This window comes from Dendrobates tinctorius, unplaced genomic scaffold (assembly GCF_039654945.1).
Source record: "Dendrobates tinctorius isolate UK_male_01 unplaced genomic scaffold, ASM3965494v1 ptg000063l, whole genome shotgun sequence".
Lineage (NCBI taxonomy): Eukaryota > Metazoa > Chordata > Amphibia > Anura > Dendrobatidae > Dendrobates > Dendrobates tinctorius.
Window position 1 is genome coordinate 4,159,573 of NW_027361731.1, and position 23,958 is coordinate 4,183,530.

Below are 23,958 nucleotides of genomic sequence, written 5' to 3' on the forward strand. Positions count from 1 at the left end.
AATGACATCATTTTGTGCAACAAAAGAAATGTTTACAACAGGATTTATGTCGATATTTAAAGTTCAAGGACAGGTTTACCACTCAATTGGCTCACTGCTTCCATTACAAGGAGAAGAACCTCAATTTCTTCAACTCTTCTTCATGGGAAATGCAGAAGCAGAGGCTCAGCAGAGATGCTCTTTAATTCCTAACACTCGCCTTGATATTGTCACTATTTTGCAGCAGTTCCTTCACTCCAACAATCCATATGTTCAACTTTTCAAGACTGCACTTGAATGCATGCCAAATGACGAAGGTTGTCATTCGAGCTGACAAAACACCACAAGGTGAACATCAGTGACGTTTCAATGCTCCCACATTTGATGAGGTTGCCATCTTGATTGTAGGTAATGATTTTCCGTGACTTTGTGCTACAGAAAAGGAACAATAGTTTGCAACGAGTAGCAGAAACTCACAGGTCCTATGATGCACTGCAATATCCAATCATCTTTTGGCAGGAACAGGATGGCTATCACTTTGGAATACCTCAGACAGATCCTACAACAGGCAACCCTTCAGGAAAAAAAGTGTCTGCCATGGACTTCTATGCATATAGGATCATGACAAGATTTGCAGAGGAAAATCACATCTTAAAATGCAAACACCTCTTTCACCAATTTATTGTTGACATGTATGCAAAGATTGAGAGTGAACATCTATTATACATCCGACTAAATCAAAAGAAGCTCAGGGCAGAAGAATATATTCACCTTAGAGATGCTGTTGCAAATGATGCTGATCTAAAAGAGTTGGGGAAAATGGTTATTCTTCCATCAACTGTCACTGGAAGCCCACGACACATGCATGAATACACACAGGATGCAATGACTTATGTGAGAAAGTATGGCCGTCCAGATCTTTTCATCACCTTTACTTGCAATCCTGCCTGGGAGGAAATTGGAGGCCACCTGTTGCCGGGCCAAAAAACAGTGAATCGCCATGACCTTATTGCTCGGGTTTTCAAACAGAAACTTTCAAAAATGACTAATCTCATCACAAAATCACATATTTATGGTGAGACGCAGTGCTGGATGTATTCAGTTGAATGGCAAAAAAGAGGCCTTCCTCATGCCCACATCTTGATCTGGCTGAACCAAAAAAATATAGCCTTCCGAATTTGACAATATCATCAGTGCCGAATTGCCAGACCTTCAGACTGACCCATTGCTGTTTGACACCATCACAAAAAACATGATCCATGGTCTGTGTAGGAGTCTCAACAAAAATTCTCCCTGTATGAATGATGGCAGGTGTTCAAAGCATTACCCACGATCCCTGGTCCAAGAAACCCAAACAGGACAAGATGGATATCCAGTCTACCGAAGAAGAAAGCCAGGGGATGGTGGTTTCACAGCAAAGCTCAAAATGCGTGTTGGATCATCACTGCAAGAGATAGAAATTGACAACAGGTGGGTAGTGCCTTACAACCCTTTGCTGTCAAAAATCTTCCAGGCCCACATAAATGTCGAATCTTGCCACTCTGTTAAATCAATCAAGTATATCTATAAATATGTCCACAAAGGAAGTTTTTGAACTGCAGAAAAATGGACCTATTATTGATGAAGTGGAGGCATTCCAGATGGGCAGGTACATAAGCAGCAATGAAGCTGTTTGGAGAATACTAGGATTCTCCATTCATGAGCGCTACCCACCAGTTGTGCATCTGAGTGTGCACTTGGAAAATGGACAGAGAATTTACTTTAACCCAGCAAACTTGCAGCAGCAGCTCCTAACACCACCTAATACCACCCTCTTGGCATTTTTTGAGCTGTGTCAACAAGACCTTTTTGCAAAAACAATTCTCTACTGTGATTTACCAAAGTACTACACTTGGAATGCCTCCAGAAAAACACTGGAACGGAGGAAATGGGGCTTGATATTTAAGGCTATCCAGGGGTGAAAGCAACTGATACTCTTGGTCGCGTCTACACTGTTCATCCGTCAAATGCAGAGTGCTTCTACCTGCACATGTTACTTCATGTTGTCAAAGGCCCTACATCATTTTCTGACCTGAAGACCGTCGGAGGCCATGTGTGTGAAACATTCAGGGAAGCTTGCCAAAGAAAAGGACTTCTGGAAAATGATGGACACTGGGACATGACCCTCAGTGAAGCAGCAGCCACACAAACCCCAAAGCGACTAAGACACCTCTTTGCTATTATTCTAACAACCTGTAGAATTTCAAATCCTCTTGAGATTTGGACAAAGTACAAAAATGATCTCAGAGAGGACATCCTCATGCAGATTAGAAGGGAAAATCCACAGCAACTCATCAACTTCACTGAGGAAATGTTCAATGTTCAATTAAACTTTAATGCTCCTTGAAGATCAGTGCATAGCAATGTCAGGAAAATCCTTACAGTTGCTTGGTTTGCCTGCTCCAATAAGAAATCCTGAAGGCATCCAAATGTGTAGGGAGATTTTCATAGAAACAAACTACAATATTGATGAACTGACAGCATTTGTGTCTCAGAACGAGCCAATATTGGTACCAGATGAAAGGGACGCCTATAACATTTTAAGTTTCAGTGAAACCAACAAAGGTGGGATTGTCATCCTTGATGCTCCAGGTGGAACAGGAAAGACATATGTAATCAACTTGCTCCTGGCAAAATTTCGACAACAAAAAAAGATTGCACTTGCAGTGGCATCTTCTGGAATTGCAGCTATGCTTTTAAAAGGTGGCAGGACAGCACATTCGACATTCAAACTACCACTTAACCTGTCTCATAGTGACAGCCCCGTGTGTAATATTGCCAAGGGATCTGGACTGGACAAATTGCTTCAAAAATGCAGTGCCATCATTTGGGATGAATGCACCATGTCACACAAAAGGGCTCTGGAAGCAGTGGACAGACTGTTGCAAGACCTGCGTAGCAACAAATATATCATGGGAGGAATAGTTGTTGTTTTGGCAGGTGACTTCCGCCAAACACTACCTGTTATTCCAAGATCAACCCCTGCAGACGAACTCAATGCCTGTCTCAAAGCATCGTACCTTTGGAGAAAAGTAAAGAAAATGTCACTGAACACAAACATGAGGGTCTACATGACAGGCGATGTTTCTGCTGGACTGTTTTCGAGCCAGCTGTTGACTATTGGAGATGGCAAGGCACCAGTAAACTCAACCACTGGACAGATCACCTTCCCAAGCAACTTTTGTTGCATTGTGACTTCCATTGAGGAGTTGAAAGCAAAGGTTTTTCCAAACATTCAACTCCACTTCAAAAATTCTGGCTGGCTGTATGACGGGTATATGGGCATGGGACTATGGGATAGCAGATATGTATGATGGGTATATGGGCACGGGACTATGGGATGGAGGATATTCATGATGGGTGTATGGGCATGGGACTTTGTTATAACTAACCACAGTTAGTTACTATGCCCGGGCAGCACCGGGCTCTTCAGCTAGTGTATATATATATATATATATATTTGGTGAAGTCTTATCTCCCAGCTCTGCAGACCGCATGCTGCTGTTGTACTTGGCAGGCCTGGACCAGATGGTATAGAGATGAATGAGGGATACCAAAAGTTAAAAAATAAACTTTCCTTTACTTAACAAGAACTTGATGAGAAGTATATACATGAGATAGGAGGCACTAAACTTTATGAATGCTTCTTCTGCATTTTGCAGTCAGGAACATTCCAGTTACATGTGGCGGTACATAACTTTTGTTATAAGCCAAATAGTCCAGCAAACCTGAGCTAAGGACCTCACCCTACTCTTTGTTTCCACTATTCTCTCTGCCGGCAATCCAGATTCTCACTGCCATTTTATCTTTGCTTTCCTTCAGAACGTACCATCTGATGTCTTCCTCCTGGCACACAACACCATATCAATTCAGGACTGTAACCAGCTAGACCAAAGGTCTGTATTTCTCACTTATTTATCTGACTCATCACAAGGAATTCGTTCTCCTGTGTGCCCATGTAGCTCAGTATGAGCGCTCCCACACAGTATGATGGCCCCTACTGCACCTCACACAGTATTATGGCCACCACAACCTGCTACAGAAAATAAGGACTCAAAGTCAGTATGGAGGCATATACAGTCCACCACAACCCCTTACTCAGTATAATGACCACTATCAGCCACACATTCAGTATGAGAGTTGCAACAATGGTATCACCGTCATGGAAGTGTGGATATATCTGAAATTATTATGATGGGAAGGAGAGGTTGACCAATACCAAACCCCACAAGCCCTCTTAATTCATGGGCATCATAGGGACCGAGTGGGCTACCGTTATGGATGATACACTCTGCCTATCCAACTATCGTGTGGTAAATATCTCATAGATCCTGGGTTCATTAGTATCTGCACCAAGAATGAGGCTAAGTGAGTATTTGTTAATTACCTGTGAGGTTGTCGGTGGTGTGGATGGTATCATATTGTGCAAGTAGGCGATACTGTGGAAACATTACACTGTGTGTGGTGGGATGATAGTACTATGGAAACATTATACGGTGTGGAGATGATGTACAATAATAAATTATATTGTGGTACCGTGTTAGCTAGAAAAATCAATGTGAAAACTTTTCCACCCAATGATGACAAAAGTATTCTCAGAGTGATACCTTTATTGGCCAACCAGAAAATAATGTTTGCAAGCTTTCAGAGCACAGAAGCTCCTTGTTCAGGCAAGATAACAAATGTGACTGTGTGGAGAGAATGGCAGTACCATGAGAAGATTATACTGTGTGTGGTGGGATGTTGGTACTGCGAGAAGATTATACTGTTTATGGAGGGAACTTCGGTACTGTGAGATTATACTACCTGTGGGGATATGGCGATACTGTGGAAATATCTTTTGTGAGAGAGATGCTAGTACTGTGGAAACGTCATACTGTTTGAGGGGCATCATACATACTGCATAAGGGGTGTAAAAAGGTGTGTCATAAGAACAAATCCTCAGGGCTGTGCGACATTTGTACAAAAAGACTGCTATCTACTGTCCAGACGGGACCCTATGGAATCAATGGGAAGAGGGAGAGTTTCAGGAAGAAAGAGTCTACATGGTACATCAGGTCAGGTGATCTTGATGACGCAGTTTACCGTTATTATAAAGGCAATATCACCAAAGCCAGAACAGATCTAGTGCCAAGTAAGGAAATGGGTACCAGTGAAGAATCTGAGGTACCAGGCCATGTTAAAGTGCCCGAGGCAGATGGTTTTGGTGGCAGAACCCAGGTGGCACCAGATGAGTCCCAGAGTCCAGACTATGCCAGCCAAGGCCCGAGAACCAGACCTGCACTAGTCAAGACCCGGAGTCCAGACTATGTCTGTCAAGGCCTGAGAACCTGACCTGCACCGGTCAAGACTCAGAGTCCAGACAGCAGAGTCCCAGCTCTTATTACTTCTGGCACAAGAGACAGATGTGCCAGTGATCTGTGAGGAGATTCTGCTCAGTAGTATACGCCTGCAGTAAAGAGCAGGAGGTGAGAGTGAGCCGGGCCATTGCTTCCAGCACTGATGTCAGTACAGGTGTTGGTTCAGGGTAGTACAAAAGACAAGGCGAAAGCTAGTTGAAGTGAAGGCGGCTCAGTGAGCCATGACAGACTTTTTTAGGACGACTTGTGACCTAACAGGAAAAGGTGGAGACCTCACTATGGCCTGTGTTCGCAGAAGAGATGGTGTTGTCAACTATATGTGTCAGGAAAATCACCCTTGTCAGTAGCTAAAGTAACATTTGGTTAGAGGCTGCTATTACAGTGAGAGTGACCAGAGAATTCATTGTATATCTGATATTGTATATTTCACCTCGTAATCACCCTGTTTTGCATTATTCACTGTTGCCATAGTGATCAGAATTCCCATTATCTGGGAAATAAATAATTATATTGGTTACTTCCGGTTTGTCTGTGTGTTGTATCCGGTCACCTTCTTACAGGGGCATTATGGAGGCATTATACTGCGTGGGGGCATCATATATACTGCATAAGGGACATAATGGGGGCATCATACTGTGTGGGGGGCATCATATTTACTGCATAAGGGGCATAATGGGGGCATTACACTGTGTGGGGGCATCATATATGCATCTTCTCCTGACATCACGCCTGCCTTTCTAGAAAACACCAGCGACTGTCTAAACGCTGTGTCTAACATCATGTCCTCACTATATCTGAAACTGAACCTGTCAAAGACTGATCTCCTTGTGTTTCCGCCCGCTACTAATGTACCTATACCCGACATTGCCATCTCCGTGTGTGGTTCCACTATTACTCCCCAGCAACATGCCCGCTGTCTTGGGGTCATACTTGACTCCGAGCTTTCCTTTGTCCCCCACATACGATTACTGGCTCGCTCTTGTTATCTGCACCTCAAAAACATTTCTAGAATTCGACCTTTTCTTACTTTTGACTTCGCAAAAACTCTTACTGTTTCTCTTATTCATTCTCGTCTCGACTATTGTAACTCCCTTCTAATTGGCCTCCCTCTTACCAAACTCTCCCCCCTCCAACCTGTCTTGAATGCTGCTACAAGGATCATATTCCTCGCCAATAGTTACACCGATGCCTCTACCTTGTGCCAGTCATTACACTGGCTACCCATCCACTCCAGAATTCAGTACAAACTTATTACCCTCACCCACAAAGCTCTTCATCGCTCAGCACCACCCTACATCTCCTCCCTTGTTTCAGTATACCATCCTACCCGTGCCCTCCATTCTGCTGATGACCTGAGGTTAGCATCCACAATAATCAGAACCTCCCACTCCCGTCTTCAAGACTATACACGTGCTGCGCCAATTCTTTGGAATGCACTTCCCAGGTCAATACGATTAGTCCCCAATCCCCACAATTTTAAGCGTGCCCTGAAAACTCATTTATTCAGACTGGCCTACCGCCTCAACACATTAACCTAATCTATCCCTGTGTGGCACAGTCAAAAGTTTTACCATAACCAGGTTTCCCACATCATGTTCCCACATGCTTTATGCATCCATTAGCCCTCTGTGTCTGTACTGTTACAAACTTAACATTATGGCTGGTTCACACAATCAGGGCAATTGTTACCACCCACCTTTCGTGTCTCCCCTTTTTTCCCTCATAGATTGTAAGCTTGCGAGCAGGGCCCTCATTCCTCTTGGTATCTGTTATGATCTATGTGATTATTGTTATGCTGTAATGTATATTGTCTGTACAAGTCCCCTCTGAAATGTAAAGTGCTGCGGAATATGTCGGCGCTATAGAAATAAAGTTTATTTTTATTATTATTACTGCATAAGGGGCATAATTTGGGCATTTTACTGTGTGGGGGGCATCATATATACTGCATAAGGGGCATAATGGGAGCATTACACTGTGTGGGGGGCATCATATAAACAGTTGTGGCCAAAAGTATTGACACCCCTGCAATTTTGTCAAATACTCAGTTTCTTCCTGAAAATGATTGCAAACACAAATTCTTTGGTATTATCTTCATTTAATTTGTCTTAAATGAAAAAACACAAAAGAGAATGAAGCAAAAAGCAAAACATTGATCATTTCACACAAAACTCCAAAAATGGGCCAGACAAAAGTATTGGCACCCTCAGCCTAATACTTGGTTGCACAACCTTTAGCCAAAATAACTGCGACCAACCGCTTCCGGTAACCATCAATGAGTTTCTTACAATGCTCTGCTGGAATTTCAGACCATTCTTCTTTGGCAAACTGCTCCAGGGCCCTGATATTTGAAGGGTGCCTTCTCCAAACTGCCATTTTTAGATCTCTCCACAGGTGTTCTATGGGATTCAGGTCTGGACTCATTGCTGGCCACCTTAGAAGTCTCCAGTGCTTTCTCTCAAACCATTTTCTAGTGCTTTTTGAAGTGTGTTTTGGGTCATTGTCCTGCTAGAAGACCCATGACCTCTGAGGGAGACCCAGCTTTCTCACACTCGGCCCTACATTATGCTGCAAAATTTGTTGGTAGTCTTCAGACTTCATAATGCCATGCACACGGTCAAGCAGTCCAGTGCCAGAGGCAGCAAAGCAACCCCAAAAGCATCAGGGAACCTCCGCCATGTTTGACTGTAGGGACCGTGTTTTTTTCTTTGAATGCCTCTTTTTTCTCCAGGAAACTCTATGTTGATGCCTTTGCCCAAGCAGCTCTACTTTTGTCTCATCTGACCAGTGAACATTCTTCCAAAACGTTTTAGGCTTTTTCAGGTAAGTTTTGGCAAACTCCAGCCTGGCTTTTTTATGTCTCGGGGTAAGAAGTGGGGTCTTCCTGGGTCTCCTACCATACAGTCCCTTTTCATTCAGACACCGACGGATAGTACGGGTTGACACTGTTGTACCCTCGAACTGCACGGCAGGTTGAACTTGTTTGGATGTTAGTCGAGGTTCTTTATCCAACATCCGCACAATCTTGCGTTGAAATCTCTTGTCAATTTTTCTTTTCCGTCCACATCTAGGGAGGTTAGCCACAGTGCCATGGGCTTTAAACTTCTTGATGACACTGCGCACGGTAGACACAGGAACATTCAGGTCTTTGGAGATGGACTTGTAGCCTTGAGATTGCTCATGCTTCCTCACAATTTGGTTTCTCAAGTCCTCAGACAGTTCTTTGGTCTTCTTTCTTTTCTCCATGCTCAATGTAGTACACACAAGGACACAGGACAGAGGTTGAGTCAACTTTAATCCATGTCAACTGGCTGCAAGTGTGATTTAGTTATTGCCAACATCTGTTAGGTGCCACAGGTAAGTTACAGGTGCTGTTAATTACACAAATTAGAGAAGCATCACATGATTTTTCGAACAGTGCCAATACTTTTGTCCACCCTCTTTTTTATGTTTGGTGTGGAATTATATCCAATTTGGCTTTAGGACAATTCTCTCTGTTTTTTTTTCAGTTAAGACAAATTAAATGAAGATAATACCAAAGAATTTGTGTTTGCAAATAATTTTCAGGAAGAAACTGAGTATTATCTGACAAAATTGCAGGGGTGTCAATACATTTGGCCACAACTGTACTGCATAAGGGGCATAATGGGAGCATTATACTTTGTGGGGGCATCATATATACTGCATAAGAGGCATAATGGGGGCATTACACTGTGTGGGGGCATCATATATACTGCATAAGGGGCATAATGGAGGCATTACACTGTGTGGAGGCTTCATATATACTGCATAAGGGGCATAATGGGGGCATTACACTGTGTGGTGTCATCATATATACTGCATAAGGGGCATAATGGGGGCATTACACTGTGTGGGGTCATCATATATACTGCATAAGGGGCATAATGGGGGCATTACACTGTGTGGGGCGCATCATATATACTGCATAAGGGGCATAATGGGGGCATTACACTGTGTGGGGTCATCATATATACTGCATAAGGGGCATAATGGATCATTACACTGTGTGGGGGCATCATATATACTGCATAAGGGGCATAATGGGGGCATTACACTGTGTGGGGTCATCATATATACTGCATAAGGGGCATAATGGGGGCATTACACTGTGTGGGGCGCATCATATATACTGCATAAGGGGCATAATGGGGGAATTACACTGTGTGGGGGCATCATATATACTGCATAAGGGGCATAATGGGGGCATTATACTGTGAGGGGGCAAGAAAGGGGCCCTGTACTATGAGAACAATCCATTTCCTCAATTCCTGTCTTCCATAGTTGGGTCGTATGTGTCTATTACAGGAAACAGAACAGAAACGCAATGATTCTTATAAAATGGCAGCAAAAACACCAAGTCTCCATGCTGAAGGGGTTAAACCCCCCTCAGGAATGGGGAATCTCCAGCACCGACCTCCACCCGCAGAGCCACACTCCACATAGAGAATAATGGAGCCTCCGGCACCGACCTTCACCCGCAGAGCCGCACTCCACATAGAGAATAATGGAGCCTCCGGCACCGACCTCCACCCGCAGAGCCGCACTCCACATAGAGAATAATGGAGCCTCCGGCCCCGACCTCCACCCGCAGAGCCGGACTCCACATAGAGAATAATGGAGCCTCCGGCACCGACCTCCACATAGAGAATAATGAAGCCTCCAGCACCGACCTCCACCCGCAGAGCCGCACTCCACATAGAGAATAATGAAGCCTCCAGCACCGACCTCCACCCGCAGAGCCGCATTCCACATAGAGAATAATGGAGCCTCCAACACCGACCTCCACCCGAAGAGCCGCAATCCACATAGAGAATAATGGAGCCTCCGGCACCGACCTCCATTATAGAGAATAATGGAGCCTCCAGCACAGTCCTCCACCCGCACAGCTACACTCCACATAGAGAATAATGGAGCCTCCAGCACCTACCTCCACCCGCAGAGCCGCACTCCACATAAGAGAATAATGGAGCCTCCAGCATCGACCTCCACACGCAGAGCCGCACTCTACATAGAGAATAATGGAGCCTCCAGCACCGTCCTCCACCCGCAGAGCCGCACTCCACATAGAGAATAATGGAGCCTCCAGCACCTACCTCCACCCGCAGAGCCGCACTCCACATAGAGAATAATGGAGCCTCCAGCACCTACCTCCACCCGCAGAGCCGCACTCCACATAGAGAATAATGGAGCCTCCAGCACCGACCTCCACCCGCAGAGCCGCACTCCACATAGAGAATAATGGAGCCTCCAGCACCGACCTCCACCCGCAGAGCCGCACTCCACATAGAGAATAATGGAGCCTCCAGCACCGACCTCCACCCGAAGAGCCGCACTCCACATAGAGAATAATGGAGCCTACGGCACCGACCTCCACATAGAGAATAATGGAGCCTCCAGCACAGACCTCCACAAAGAGAATAATGAAGCCTCCAGCACCGACCTCCACCCGCAGAGCCGCACTCCACATAGAGAATAATGAAGCCTCCAGCACCGACCTCCACCCGCAGAGCCGCATTCCACATAAAGAATAATGGAGCCTCCAACACCGACCTCCACCCGAAGAGCCGCACTCCACATAGAGAATAATGGAGCCTCCGGCACCGACCTCCACCCGCACAGCTACACTCCACATAGAGAATAATGGAGCCTCCAGCACCGACCTCCACATGCAGAGCCGCACTCCACATAAGAGAATAATGGAGCCTCCAGCACCGACCTCCACACGCAGAGCCACACTCTACATAGAGAATAATGGAGCCTCCAGCACCGTCCTCCACCCGCAGAGCCGCACTCTACATAGAGAATAATGGAGCCTCCAGCACCGTCCTCCACCCGCAGAGCCGCACTCCACATAGAGAATAATGGAGCCTCAGGTACTGACCTCCACCCGCAGAGCCGCACTCCACATAGAGAATAATGGAGCCTCAGGTACTGACCTCCACCCGCAGAGCCGCACTCCACATAGAGAATAATGGAGCCTCCGGCACCGACCTCCACATAGAGAATAATGGAGCCTCCAGCACAGACCTCCACAAAGAGAATAATGAAGCCTCCAGCACCGACCTCCACCCGCAGAGCCGCACTCCACATAGAGAATAATGAAGCCTCCAGCACCGACCTCCACCCGCAGAGCCGCATTCCACATAAAGAATAATGGAGCCTCCAACACCGACCTCCACCCGAAGAGACGCACTCCACATAGAGAATAATGGAGCCTCCGGCACCGACCTCCACCCGCACAGCTACACTCCACATAGAGAATAATGGAGCCTCCAGCACCGACCTCCACATGCAGAGCCGCACTCCACATAAGAGAATAATGGAGCCTCCAGCACCGACCTCCACACGCAGAGCCACACTCTACATAGAGAATAATGGAGCCTCCAGCACCGTCCTCCACCCGCAGAGCCGCACTCTACATAGAGAATAAAGGAGCCTCCAGCACCGTCCTCCACCCGCAGAGCCGCACTCCACATAGAGAATAATGGAGCCTCAGGTACTGACCTCCACCCGCAGAGCCGCACTCCACATAGAGAATAATGGAGCCTCAGGTACTGACCTCCACCCGCAGAGCCGCACTCCACATAGAGAATAATGGAGCCTCCGGCACCGACCTCCACCCGCAGAGCCACACTCCACATAGAGAATAATGGAGCCTCCAGCACCGACCTCCACCCGCAGAGCCACACTCCACATAGAGAATAATGGAGCCTCCGGCACCGACCTCCACCCGCAGAGCCACACTCCACATAGAGAATAATGGAGCCTCCAGCACCGACCTCCACCCACACTCCACATAGAGAATAATGGAGCCTCCGGCACCTACCTCCACCCGCAGAGCCGCACTCCACATAGAGAATAATGGAACCTCCAGCACCGACCTCTACCCGCAGAGCCGCACTCCACATAGAGAATAATGGAGCCTCCAGCACCGACCTCCACCCACAGTCCACATAGAGAATAATGGAGCCTCCAGCACCGACCTCCACCCGCAGAGCCACACTCCACATAGAGAATAATGGAGCCTCCAGCACCAACCTCCACCCACACTCCACATAGAGAATAATGGAGCCTCCAGCACCGACCTCCACCCACAGTCCACATAGAGAATAATGGAGCCTCCGGCACCTACCTCCACCCGCAGAGCCACACTCCACATAGAGAATAATGGAGCCTCCAGCACCGACCTCCACCCGCAGAGCCGCACTCCACATAGAGAATAATGGAGCCTACGGCACCGACCTCCACCCGCAGAGACGCACTCCACATAGAGAATAATGGAGCCTCCAGCACCGACCTTCACCCGCAGAGCCGCACTCCACATAGAGAATAATGGAGCCTCCAGCACCGACCTCCACCCGCAGAGCCGCACTCCACATAGAGAATAATGGAGCCTCCAGCACCGACCTCCACCCGCAGAGCCGCACTCCACATAGAGAATAATGGAGCCGCCAGCACCGACCTCCACCCGCAGAGCCACACTCCACATAGAGAATAATGGAGCCTCCGGCACCGAACTCCACCCGCAGAGCCACACTCCACATAGAGAATAATGGAGCCTCCAGCACCGACCTCCACCCGCAGAGCCACACTCCACATAGAGAATAATGGAGCCTCCAGCACCGACCTCCACCCGCAGAGCCGCACTCCACATAGAGAATAATGGAGCCTCAGGTACTGACCTCCACCCGCAGAGCCGCACTTCACATAGAGAATAATGGAGCCTCCGGCACCGACCTCCACCCTCAGAGCCACACTCCACATAGAGAATAATGGAGCCTCCAGCACCGACCTCCACCCGCAGAGCCAGACTCCACATAGAGAATAATGGAGCCTCCAGCACCGACCTCCACCCGCAGAGCCGCACTCCACAGAGAGAATAATGGAGCCTCAGGTACTGACCTCCACCCGCAGAGCCACACTCCACATAGAGAATAATGGAGCCTCCAGCACCGACCTCCACCCGCAGAGCCGCACTCCACATAGAGAATAATGGAGCCTCCAGCACCGACCTCCACCCACAGTCCACATAGAGAATAATGGAGCCTCCAGCACCGACCTCCACCCGCAGAGCCACACTCCACATAGAGAATAATGGAGCCTCCAGCACCGACCTCCACCCACACTCCACATAGAGAATAATGGAGCCTCCGGCACCTACCTCCACCCGCAGAGCCTCACTCCACATAGAGAATAATGGAGCCTCCAGCACCGACCTCCACCCGCAGAGCCGCATTCCACATAGAGAATAATGGAGCCTACGGCACCGACCTCCACCCGCAGAGACGCACTCCACATAGAGAATAATGGAGCCTCCAGCACCGACCTTCACCCGCAGAGCCGCACTCCACATAGAGAATAATGGAGCCTCCAGCACCGACCTCCACCCGCAGAGCCGCACTCCACATAGAGAATAATGGAGCCTCCAGCACCGACCTCCACCCGCAGAGCCGCACTCCACATAGAGAATAATGGAGCCTCCAGCACCGACCTCCACCCGCAGAGCCACACTCCACATAGAGAATAATGGAGCCTCCGGCACCGAACTCCACCCGCAGAGCCACACTCCACATAGAGAATAATGGAGCCTCCAGCACCGACCTCCACCCGCAGAGCCACACTCCACATAGAGAATAATGGAGCCTCCAGCACCGACCTCCACCCGCAGAGCCGCACTCCACATAGAGAATAATGGAGCCTCAGGTACTGACCTCCACCCGCAGAGCCACACTCCACATAGAGAATAATGGAGCCTCCGGCACCGACCTCCACCCTCAGAGCCACACTCCACATAGAGAATAATGGAGCCTCCAGCACCGACCTCCACCCGCAGAGCCACACTCCACATAGAGAATAATGGAGCCTCCAGCACCGACCTCCACCCGCAGAGCCGCACTCCACATAGAGAATAATGGAGCCTCAGGTACTGACCTCCACCCGCAGAGCCGCACTCCACATAGAGAATAATGGAGCCTCCGGCACCTACCTCCACCCGCAGAGCCACACTCCACATAGAGAATAATGGAGCCTCCAGCACCGACCTCCACCCGCAGAGCCACACTCCACATAGAGAATAATGGAGCCTCCAGCACCGACCTCCACCCGCAGAGCCGCACTCCACATAGAGAATAATGGAGCCTCAGGTACTGACCTCCACCCGCAGAGCCGCACTCCACATAGAGAATAATGGAGCCTCCGGCACCTACCTCCACCCGCAGAGCCACACTCCACATAGAGAATAATGGAGCCTCCTGCACCGACCTCCACCCGCAGAGCCGCACTCCACATAGAGAATAATGGAGCCTCCAGCACCGACCTGAACCCGCAGAGCCGCACTCCACATAGAGAATAATGGAGCCTCCAGCACTTACCTCCACCCGCAGAGCCTCACTCCACATAGAGAATAATGGAGCCTCCAGCACCGACCTCCACCCACACTCCACATAGAGAATAAGGGAGCCTCCGGCACCTACCTCCACCCGCAGAGCCACACTCCACATAGAGAATAATGGAGCCTCCAGCACTGACCTCCACCCGCAGAGCCGCACTCCACATAGAGAATAATGGAGCCTCCGGCACCTACCTCCACCCACAGAACCACACTCCACATAGAGAATAATGGAGCCTCCAGCACCGACCTCCACCCACACTCCACATAGAGAATAATCGAGCCTCCGGCACCTACCTCCACCCGCAGAGCCGCACTCCACATAGAGAATAATGGAGCCTCCAGCACCGACCTCCACCCGCAGAGCCGCACTCCACTTAGAGAATAATGGAGCCTCCAGCACCGACCTCCACCCGCAGAGCCGCACTCCACATAGAGAATAATGGAGCCTCCAGCACCGACCTCCACCCGCAGAGCCGCACTCCACACACTCCACATAGAGAATAATGGAGCCTCCAGCACCGACCTCCACCCGCAGAGCCACACTCCACATAGAGAATAATGGAGCCTCCAGCACCGACCTCCACCCGCAGAGCCGCACTCCACATAGAGAATAATGGAGCCTCAGGCACCGACCTCCACCCGCAGAGCCGCACTCCACATAGAGAATAATGGAGCCTCCAGCACCGACCTCCACCCGGAGAGCCACACTCCACATAGAGAATAATGGAGCCTCCGGCACCGACCTCCACCCGCAGAGCCACACTCCACATAGAGAATAATGGAGCCTCCAGCACCGACCTCCACCCGCAGAGCCGCACTCCACATAGAGAATAATGGAGCCTCAGGAACTGACCTCCACCCGCAGAGCCGCACTACACATAGAGAATAATGGAGCCTCCGGCACCGACCTCCACCCGCAGAGCCACACTCCACATAGAGAATAATGGAGCCTCCAGCACCGACCTTCACCCGCAGAGCCACACTCCACATAGAGAATAATGGAGCCTCCAGCACAGACCTCCACCCGCAGAGCCGCACTCCACATAGAGAATAATGGAGCCTCAGGTACTGACCTCCACCCGCAGAGCCGCACTCCACATAGAGAATAATGGAGCCTCCGGCACCTACCTCCACCGGCAGAGCCGCACTCCACATAGAGAATAATGGAGCCTCCAGCACCGACCTCCACCCGCAGAGCCGCACTCCACATAGAGAATAATGGAGCCTCAGGAACTGACCTCCACCCGCAGAGCCGCACTCCACATAGAGAATAATGGAGCCTCCGGCACCTACCTCCACTCGCAGAGCCGCACTCCACATAGAGAATAATGGAGCCTCCAGCACCGACCTCCACCCGCAGAGCCACACTCCACATAGAGAATAATGGAGCCTCCAGCACCGACCTCCACCCGCAGAGCCACACTCCACATAGAGAATAATGGAGCCTCCAGCACCGACCTCCACCCGCAGAGCCACACTCCACATAGAGAATAATGGAGCATCCAGCACCGACCTCCACCCGCAGAGCCACACTCCACATAGAGAATAATGGAGCCTCCGGCACCAACCTCCACCCGCAGAGCCGCACTCCACATAGAGAATAATGGAGCCTCCGGCACCGACCTCCACCCGCAGAGCCACACTCCACATAGAGAATAATGGAGCCTCCAGCACCGACCTCCACCCGCAGAGCCACACTCCACATAGAGAATAATGGAGCCTCCAGCACCGACCTCCACCCGCAGAGCCGCACTCCACATAGAGAATAATGGAGCCTCAGGTACTGACCTCCACCCGCATAGCCGCACTCCACATAGAGAATAATGGAGCCTCCGGCACCTACCTCCACCCGCAGAGCCACACTCCACATAGAGAATAATGGAGCCTCCAGCACCGACCTCCACCCGCAGAGCCGCACTCCACATAGAGAATAATGGAGCCTCCAGCACCGACCTCCACCCGCAGAGCCGCACTCCACATAGAGAGTAATGGAGCCTCCAGCACCGACCTCCACCCGCAGAGCCGCACTCCACATAGAGAATAATGGAGCCTCCAGCACTTACCTCCACCCGCAGAGCCTCACTCCACATAGAGAATAATGGAGCCTCCAGCACCGACCTCCACCCACACTCCACATAGAGAATAAGGGAGCCTCCGGCACCTACCTCCACCCGCAGAGCCACACTCCACATAGAGAATAATGGAGCCTCCAGCACTGACCTCCACCCGCAGAGCCGCACTCCACATAGAGAATAATGGAGCCTCCGGCACCTACCTCCACCCACAGAACCACACTCCACATAGAGAATAATGGAGCCTCCAGCACCGACCTCCACCCACACTCCACATAGAGAATAATCGAGCCTCCGGCACCTACCTCCACCCGCAGAGCCGCACTCCACATAGAGAATAATGGAGCCTCCAGCACCGACCTCCACCCGCAGAGCCGCACTCCACTTAGAGAATAATGGAGCCTCCAGCACCGACCTCCACCCGCAGAGCCGCACTCCACATAGAGAATAATGGAGCCTCCAGCACCGACCTCCACCCGCAGAGCCGCACTCCACATAGAGAATAATGGAGCCTCCAGCACCGACCTCCACCCGCAGAGCCGCACTCCACATAGAGAATAATGGAGCCTCCGGCACCGACCTCCACCCGCAGAGCCACACTCCACATAGAGAATAATGGAGCCTCCAGCACCGACCTCCACATAGAGAATAATGGAGCCTCAGGTACTGACCTCCACCCGCAGAGCCGCACTCCACATAGAGAATAATGGAGCCTCCGGCACCTACCTCCACCCGCAGAGCCGCACTCCACATAGAGAATAATGGAGCCTCCAGCACCGACCTCCACCCGCAGAGCCACACTCCACATAGAGAATAATGGAGCCTCCAGCACCGACCTCCACCCGCAGAGCCACACTCCACATAGAGAATAATGGAGCCTCCAGCACAGACCTCCACCCGCAGAGCCACACTCCACATAGAGAATAATGGAGCCTCCAGCACCGACCTCCACCCGCAGAGCCACACTCCACATAGAGAATAATGGAGCTTCCGGCACCGACCTCCACCCGCAGAGCCGCACTCCACATAGAGAATAATGGAGCCTCCGGCACCGACCTCCACCCGCAGAGCCACACTCCACATAGAGAAAAATGGAGCCTCCAGCACCGACCTCCACCCGCAGAGCCGCACTCCACATAGAGAATAATGGAGCCTCCAGCACCGACCTCCACCCACACTCCACATAGAGAATAATGGAGCCTCCGGCACCGACCTCCACCCGCAGAGCCACACTCCACATAGAGAATAATGGAGCCTCCAGCACCGACCTCCACCCGCAGAGCCACACTCCACATAGAGAATAATGGAGCCTCCAGCACCGACCTCCACCCGCAGAGCCGCACTCCACATAGAGAATAATGGTGCCTCCAGCACCGACCTCCACCCGCAGAGCCGCACTCCACATAGAGAATAATGGAGCCTCCAGCACCGACCTCCACCCGCAGAGCCACACTCCACATAGAGAATAATGGAGCCTCCAGCACCGACCTCCACCCGCAGAGCCGCACTCCACATAGAGAATAATGGAGCCTCAGGTACTGACCTCCACCCGCAGAGCGGCACTCCACATAGAGAATAATGGAGCCTCCGGCACCGACCTCCACCCGCAGAGCCACACTCCACATAGAGAATAATGGAGCCTCCAGCACCGACCTCCACCCGCAGAGCCGCACTCCACATAGAGAATAATGGAGCCTCCAGCACCGACCTCCACCCGCAGAGCCGCACTCCACATAGAGAATAATGGAGCCTCCAGCACCGACCTCCACCCGCAGAGCCACACTCCACATAGAGAATAATGGAGCCTCCAGCACCGACCTCCACCCGCAGAGCCACACTCCACATAGAGAATAATGGAGCCTCCAGCACCGACCTCCACCCGCAGAGCCACACTCCACATAGAGAATAATGGAGCCTCCGGCACCGACCTCCACCCGCAGAGCCGCACTCCACATAGAGAATAATGGAGCCTCCGGCACCGACCTCCACCCGCAGAGCCACACTCCACATAGAGAATAATGGAGCCTCCAGCACCGACCTCCACCCGCAGAGCCGCACTCCACATAGAGAATAATGGAGCCTCCAGCACCGACCTCCACCCGCAGAGCCGCACTCCACATAGAGAATAATGGAGCCTCCAGCACCGACCTCCACCCACACTCCACATAGAGAATAATGGAGCCTCCGGCACCTACCTCCACCCGCAGAGCCGCACTCCACATAGAGAATAATGGAGCCTCCAGCACCGACCTTCACCCGCAGAGCCGCACTCCACATAGAGAATAATGGAGCCTCCAGCACCGACCTCCACCCGCAGAGCCGCACTCCACATAGAGAATAATGGAGCCTCCAGCACCGACCTCCACCCACACTCCACATAGAGAATAATGGAGCCTCCGGCACCTACCTCCACCCGCAGAGCCACACTCCACATAGAGAATAATGGAGCCTCCAGCACCGACCTCCACCCGCAGAGCCGCACTCCACATAGAGAATAATGGAGCCTCAGGTACTGACCTCCACCCGCAGAGCCGCACTCCACATAGAGAATAATGGAGCCTCAGGCACCGACATCCACCCGCAGAGCCGCACTCCACATAGAGAATAATGGAGCCTCAGGTACTGACCTCCACCCGCAGAGCCGCACTCCACATAGAGAATAATGGAGCCTCCGGCACCTACCTCCACCCGCAGAGCCACACTCCACATAGAGAATAATGGAGCCTCCAGCACCGACCTCCACCCGCAGAGCCGCACTCCACATAGAGAATAATGGAGCCTCCAGCACCGACCTCCACCCGCAGAGCCGCACTCCACATAGAGAATAATGGAGCTTCCAGCACCGACCTCCACCCGCAGAGCCGCACTCCACATAGAGAATAATGGAGCCTCCAGCACTTACCTCCACCCGCAGAGCCTCACTCCACATAGAGAATAATGGAGCCTCCAGCACCGACCTCCACCCACACTCCACATAGAGAATAATGGAGCCTCCGGCACCTACCTCCACCCGCAGAGCCACACTCCACATAGAGAATAATGGAGCCTCCAGCACCGACCTCCACCCACACTCCACATAGAGAATAATCGAGCCTCCGGCACCTACCTCCACCCGCAGAGCCATACTCCACATAGAGAATAATGGAGCCTCCAGCACCGACCTCCACCCGCAGAGCCGCACTCCACATAGAGAATAATGGAGCCTCCAGCACCGACCTCCACCCGCAGAGCCGCACTCCACATAGAGAATAATGGAGCCTCCGGCACCTACCTCCACCCACAGAACCACACTCCACATAGAGAATAATGGAGCCTCCAGCACCGACCTCCACCCACACTCCACATAGAGAATAATCGAGCCTCCGGCACCTACCTCCACCCGCAGAGCCGCACTCCACATAGAGAATAATGGAGCCTCCAGCACCGACCTCCACCTGCAGAGCCACACTCCACATAGAGAATAATGGAGCCTCCAGCACCGATCTCCACCCGCAGAGCCACACTCCACATAGAGAATAATGGAGCCTCCGGCACCTACCTCCACCCGCAGAGCCACACTCCACATAGAGAATAATGGAGCCTCCAGCACCGACCTCCACCCGCAGAGCCGCACTCCACATAGAGAATAATGGAGCCTCCAGCACCGACCTCCACCAGCAGAGCAACACTCCACATAGAGAATAATGGAGCCTCCGGCACCGACCTCCACCCGCAGAGCCACACTCCACATAGAGAATAATGGAGCCTCCAGCACCGACCTCCACCCGCAGAGCCACACTCCACATAGAGAATAATGGAGCCTCCAGCACCGACCTCCACCCGCAGAGCCACACTCCACATAGAGAATAATGGAGCCTCCAGCACCGACCTCCACCCGCAGAGCCACACTCCACATAGAGAATAATGGAGCCTCCAGCACCAACCTCCACCCGCAGAGCCACACTCCACATAGAGAATAATGGAGCCTCCAGCACCGACCTCCACCCGCAGAGCCGCACTCCACATAGAGAATAATGGAGCCTCAGGTACTGACCTCCACCCGCAGAGCCGCACTCCACATAGAGAATAATGGAGCCTCAGGCACCGACATCCACCCGCAGAGCCGCACTCCACATAGAGAATAATGGAGCCTCAGGTACTGACCTCCACCCGCAGAGCCGCACTCCACATAGAGAATAATGGAGCCTCCGGCACCTACCTCCACCCGCAGAGCCACACTCCACATAGAGAATAATGGAGCCTCCAGCACCGACCTCCACCCGCAGAGCCGCACTCCACATAGAGAATAATGGAGCCTCCAGCACCGACCTCCACCCGCAGAGCCACACTCCACATAGAGAATAATGGAGCTTCCAGCACCGACCTCCACCCGCAGAGCCGCACTCCACATAGAGAATAATGGAGCCTCCAGCACTTACCTCCACCCGCAGAGCCTCACTCCACATAGAGAATAATGGAGCCTCCAGCACCGACCTCCACCCACACTCCACATAGAGAATAATGGAGCCTCCGGCACCTACCTCCACCCGCAGAGCCACACTCCACATAGAGAATAATGGAGCCTCCAGCACCGACCTCCACCCACACTCCACATAGAGAATAATCGAGCCTCCGGCACCTACCTCCACCCGCAGAGCCGCACTCCACATAGAGAATAATGGAGCCTCCAGCACCGACCTCCACCCGCAGAGCCGCACTCCACATAGAGAATAATGGAGCCTCCAGCACCGACCTCCACCCGCAGAGCCGCACTCCACATAGAGAATAATGGAGCCTCCAGCACCGACCTCCACCCGCAGAGCCGCATTCCACATAGAGAATAATGGAGCCTCCGGCACCTACCTCCACCCACAGAACCACACTCCACATAGAGAATAATGGAGCCTCCAGCACCGACCTCCACCCACACTCCACATAGAGAATAATCGAGCCTCCGGCACCTACCTCCACCCGCAGAGCCGCACTCCACATAGAGAATAATGGAGCCTCCAGCACCGACCTCCACCTGCAGAGCCACACTCCACATAGAGAATAATGGAGCCTCCAGCACCGACCTCCACCCGCAGAGCCACACTCCACATAGAGAATAATGGAGCCTCCGGCACCTACCTCCACCCGCAGAGCCACACTCCACATAGAGAATAATGGAGCCTCCAGCACCGACCTCCACCCGCAGAGCCGCACTCCACATAGAGAATAATGGAGCCTCCAGCACCGACCTCCACCAGCAGAGCAACACTCCACATAGAGAATAATGGAGCCTCCGGCACCGACCTCCACCCGCAGAGCCACACTCCACATAGAGAATAATGGAGCCTCCAGCACCGACCTCCACCCGCAGAGCCACACTCCACATAGAGAATAATGGAGCCTCCAGCACCGACCTCCACCCGCAGAGCCACACTCCACATAGAGAATAATGGAGCCTCCAGCACCGACCTCCACCCGCAGAGCCACACTCCACATAGAGAATAATGGAGCCTCCAGCACCGACCTCCACCCGCAGAGCCACACTCCACATAGAGAATAATGGGGCCTCCAGCACCGACCTCCACCCGCAGAGCCGCACTCCACATAGAGAATAATGAAGCCTCCGGCACCGACCTCCACCCGCAGAGCCACACTCCACATAGAGAATAATGGAGCCTCCAGCACCGACCTCCACCCGCAGAGCCGCACTCCACATAGAGAATAATGGAGCCTCCAGCACTGACCTCCACCCGCAGAGCCGCACTCTACATAGAGAATAATGGAGCCTCCAGCACCGACCTCCACCCACACTCCACATTGAGAATAATGGAGCCTCCGGCACCGACCTCCACCCGCAGAGCCGCACTCCACATAGAGAATAATGGAGCCTCCGGCACCGACCTCCACCCGCAGAGCCACACTCCACATAGAGAATAATGGAGCCTCCAGCACCAACCTCCACCCGCAGAGCCGCACTCCACATAGAGAATAATGGAGCTTCAGGTACTGACCTCCACCCGCAGAGCCGCACTCCACATAGAGAATAATGGAGCCTCCGGCACCTACCTCCACCCGCAGAGCCGCACTCCACATAGAGAATAATGGAGCCTCCAGCACCGACCTCCACCCGCAGAGCCACACTCCACATAAAGAATAATGGAGCCTCCAGCACCGACCTCCACCCGCAGAGCCACACTCCACATAGAGAATAATGGAGCCTCCAGCACCGACCTCCACCCGCAGAGCCACAATCCACATAGAGAATGGAGCCTCCGGCACCGACCTCCACCCGCAGAGCCACACTCCACATAGAGAATAATGGAGCCTCCAGCACCGACCTCCACCCGCAGAGCCGCACTCCACATAGAGAATAATGGAGCCTCCAGCACCGACCTCCACCCACACTCCACATAGAGAATAATGGAGCCTCCGGCACCTACCTCCACCCACAGAGCCACACTCCACATAGAGAATAATGGAGCCTCCAGCACCGACCTCCACCCGCAGAGCCGCACTCCACATAGAGAATAATGGAGCCTCCGGCACCTACCTCCACCCACAGAACCACACTCCACATAGAGAATAATGGAGCCTCCAGCACCGACCTCCACCCACACTCCACATAGAGAATAATCGAGCCTCCGGCACCTACCTCCACCCGCAGAGCCGAACTCCACATAGAGAATAATGGAGCCTCCAGCACCGACCTCCACCCGCAGAGCCACACTCCACATAGAGAATAATGGAGCCTCCGGCACCGACCTCCACCCGCAGAGCCGCACTCCACATAGAGAATGGAGCCTCCGGCACCGACCTCCACCCGCAGAGCCACACTCCACATAGAGAATAATGGAGCCTCCAGCACCGACCTCCACCCGCAGAGCTGCACTCCACATAGAGAATAATGGAGCCTCCAGCACCGACCTCCACCCACACTCCACATAGAGAATAATGGAGCCTCCGGCACCTACCTCCACCCGCAGAGCCACACTCCACATAGAGAATAATGGAGCCTCCAGCACCGACCTCCACCCGCAGAGCCGCACTCCACATAGAGAATAATGGAGCCTCCGGCACCTACCTCCACCCACAGAACCACACTCCACATAGAGAATAATGGAGCCTC

At 52.0% G+C, this 23,958-nt stretch overlaps 1 protein-coding gene and 1 pseudogene across 2 annotated transcripts in view; both read right to left on the reverse strand.

Annotated features, from left to right (window-relative positions):
• Nucleotides 1-10,583, reverse strand: part of LOC141094158 (uncharacterized) — a 44,452-nt pseudogene extending 33,869 nt beyond the window's left edge.
• The window catches only part of LOC141094145 (uncharacterized), a 217,938-nt gene that overhangs the window by 176,215 nt on the left and 17,765 nt on the right, over nt 1-23,958 (reverse strand). The gene's annotated exons all lie outside the window — the stretch shown is intronic.